A 3,464-nucleotide genomic window follows, 5' to 3' on the forward strand; every position below is an offset into this window, starting at 1 on the left:
AAAAATAAAAAAAAACGCTAAATGGTTAAAATTCTTAAGTTACAGATTTATTCATTAAAAATTGAGTAATAATTTTACCCTTGAACCAAATAAATAACTTCTATTAATAACTAACAAATACTCCTATATAATCAGCTACATTGAAATGCCACTAATTACCGTAGGCTACACCTTTACATATTTTCATAATAGTATTATTTAGAATATGACCTTTTCCTTTTCCAACTATTATTATTGATTTGGTCCTCTAAGCTCCCACGGTTACATGAAGAACAACATTTACAGCATAGCCTTTACTCATAATTTATTACTATTACGCTGTATAAAAGTAGACACCAAAATGTGAAAGGCATGCTCTTTTTATTTCGTGTTGTTCAACTCCAACTACAATACCCAGGTAATTTTATTTTTCCATTTGAACGAAGCTCTTTTCCTGATGAGTACAACACTTCGTGGACTTTTCAATTGATTTATTTCTATTATGTTGTTATATAATCAGATGTTGTAATACTATTTCCGCCATATATGTGGTCAAAGGATGTTTTTGTCTCTTACTGTCATGATTTTATAGAGTAGTAAATTCCTAAAAGGTCATTCATATATTGAGAATTGCCTATTAATATCATTTTTATTTTCTTTAGGACTAGAATATCACCAACTATTACTATTTTTCTCAAAATATACTAAACACACAAAGACATCCTTCTCTCCTAGTTGGCATGCCATATCACATAAAATATTAATTATTTAATAATAAATTTATCTAACTCATTCATTCCATTTAACTATGTCCATTGCCCAACCCAAACCCATTTCTTATACCCATTTAACCCGATTCTATCCAGATTTGCTCATGTGGTATGGTTTTACGGCGAATACCCTTGGGTCTGACCCCCTTCACACCATCCTGTCCTCTCTCTTTACGTCTATTTTTTACCGTAAGTTGGTCGAACTTCTATCTTCCTTTCACTAACAATTCTGGATAGCTTATCAAAAAACATATAATTACATTACCTTAATGGAAAAGAAAAAAAAAGAATCCTGGATAGCTTTCTAGAATTCCACAATATACCACTTATCTTTCGTGTTCACGGATAATATTCAGCTGAATTTGCATACTTTTGTATTTGGTTTGGCTTTGGGATAATTTTCTGGTATTATTGTTTAGGGGAAACATATCACTAGATCTCTAAAACATTTTTGAGCTTTCGTTTAGTGGAATAAAGAGATAAAAAACAATTAAATATCTTATTTACTATACTAAACATATTTTAAAAGATTGTTCAAAAATGAAATAATTTTAGGATGGATCATGAACGCAAATCTGGCATAGAAGTGTTTAGATATCTTGAATGGGTATAAGATATGGATTGTTTGGTTAAATGAGTTTTGCTTGGATTAAGTTGAATGGATTGGATGAATTACATAAATTTATTACCACAAAATGAAATTTTATGTGATATGGCATGCAAATTAGGAAAGAAGGGGGATTTTGTGTGATTAGTATATTTTGAGGAAAATAGAAATAGTTGGGTGATATTTTAGTCCTAAAAAAAACAAAAGTGATACTAGTGGCCAATTCTCAATACATGAGTGACCTTTTAGGGAATTTACTCTGATTTTATATTACAATTATTTTGTTATTTTTTATCTACAACATATAATTTTTTGTCTTTGTAAGTGATTAGATATAAGATTGTTCAAAAAAAACAAAAAGTTTTAAAAGATCAAACTAAAGAAAGAACTCAATATGTACTTTTGTTGGCGGAACAATGATCCAAATAAGGGAATTCCAAGAAATTCAATATTAATTAGTATGATATACATGTGCAACGCAAGTATTCGAGCACTAGTAGTAATAAAAACATTAGCTCAAGGAATAGCACCACTTCCGCCGCCTAGAATCTACTTAAGCAATTAAAATCAAACTTAGAATCCATAGTATAGAACATTCAAGTCAAAAAAGACAACTATGAAATGATGAATAAAAATGTTATTGTTTGTCAATAGTCCTTGCACGAGTCTTGACGTAGAAATTTCAAATGGAAGCTACCAACACACAGTTATATCCTTTCACTTTGAATACTCATTTTGATGTTTTCTCATTAAGTGAATGTGCCTTTACTTGTCAAACATCATGTGCTAATTATCCATTCAATTCGTCTTCTTTTGTTACAAACTATATAAAGAGTAAAGTGTTTACTAGAAGATAGCATAAATGAGGATACAATTTATTTTATTAAAACATAAATTATTCACATAGTATGGTGTCCTTATCGGGAATTTTGGGTGCTAAGACAGAGGCAATCAAAGAGGAGAAGAGGGATAGAATTACTTATCTCTATACGCTTCTATTGGGTATGCAAACACAAGTCCTACATTGATCGTTGAAAAGAAAAAGAGAATACATATTTGGTGTAGGGATCACTACTAATTAAATATCTCTATTTTCTCACTGATTTTCCACTGAAAAATGTTAGTGGTTATCTCCCACCGAATGTTGGTGGAAAAAAACCTAAATAGTATTTTCACACAGAAAAATTAGAAAGTTTCCCAGCGTTTCAATGGAATATGTTTCCCATCATGCATTTTCCTAGTGAGTTGGTTCGGTAGGACTGAGGTGGGAATTTTATTGCTCAAATTTCCCACTCAATATCGGTGGGAAAAACTTTTGTTTCTAGTAGTAGATAATTTTAATAGTGTAATTATTTCGGAAGGATAGTGCGAGTGTGGTCCAACGCGGACAGCATCACACTATATTAAGAGTATCTTTGGGTTAGTTTAACTCAATAACCTATTTATTTAGTTTTAGAAACATGGATTTCAACGTCTTATTTTCTACATTTAGAAAATTTGGATCGTTCCAAATTTTCACACTCTTAAAATTTGCCTAAAGTTTGCTAGAGTTACGGGGAACTAAGCGATTGAACGGTGTAAAAGTGATGTTGCTTACTAGTCTGTTGTAGGATGTATAGTGCGTAAAAATAAAGAACACACGATTTTACGTGGAAAACCACCCATAATCAAAAAAGGTGTAAAACCCCCATACCACACCCGTGTGGGATTTAAACTAACTCTTCCACTAAAACAGAGCCAAATTCATAATACATTTAGTGCCAAATTCATAATACACTGGTAATCCTGAAGCTAATTCTGGCTGTAAAAAATGTTACTCGAGATCACAATTGAATGCTTCCACGATAAGCTCATAGTTACAACTTGACAAGTTTCTCAAATGGTGCTAAGTTTCTCAAATGGTCTAAACTCCAAAGTCATATGCAAATCACTTCCAATAAACCAAGAAAATGACCTGGCATAAATTTTTAAAATCAGTCAACTTATTTTGATATCAATAAAGTCACTAAACTTATCTTACAAAGTCATACTCTAGCCGGAAATGCCACTTCCAATAAACCAAGAAAATGACCTGGCATGAATTTTTAAAATAAATATCCATACCAACC

Source organism: Lycium ferocissimum, chromosome 12 (genome assembly GCF_029784015.1).
Source record: "Lycium ferocissimum isolate CSIRO_LF1 chromosome 12, AGI_CSIRO_Lferr_CH_V1, whole genome shotgun sequence".
Classification (NCBI taxonomy): domain Eukaryota; kingdom Viridiplantae; phylum Streptophyta; class Magnoliopsida; order Solanales; family Solanaceae; genus Lycium; species Lycium ferocissimum.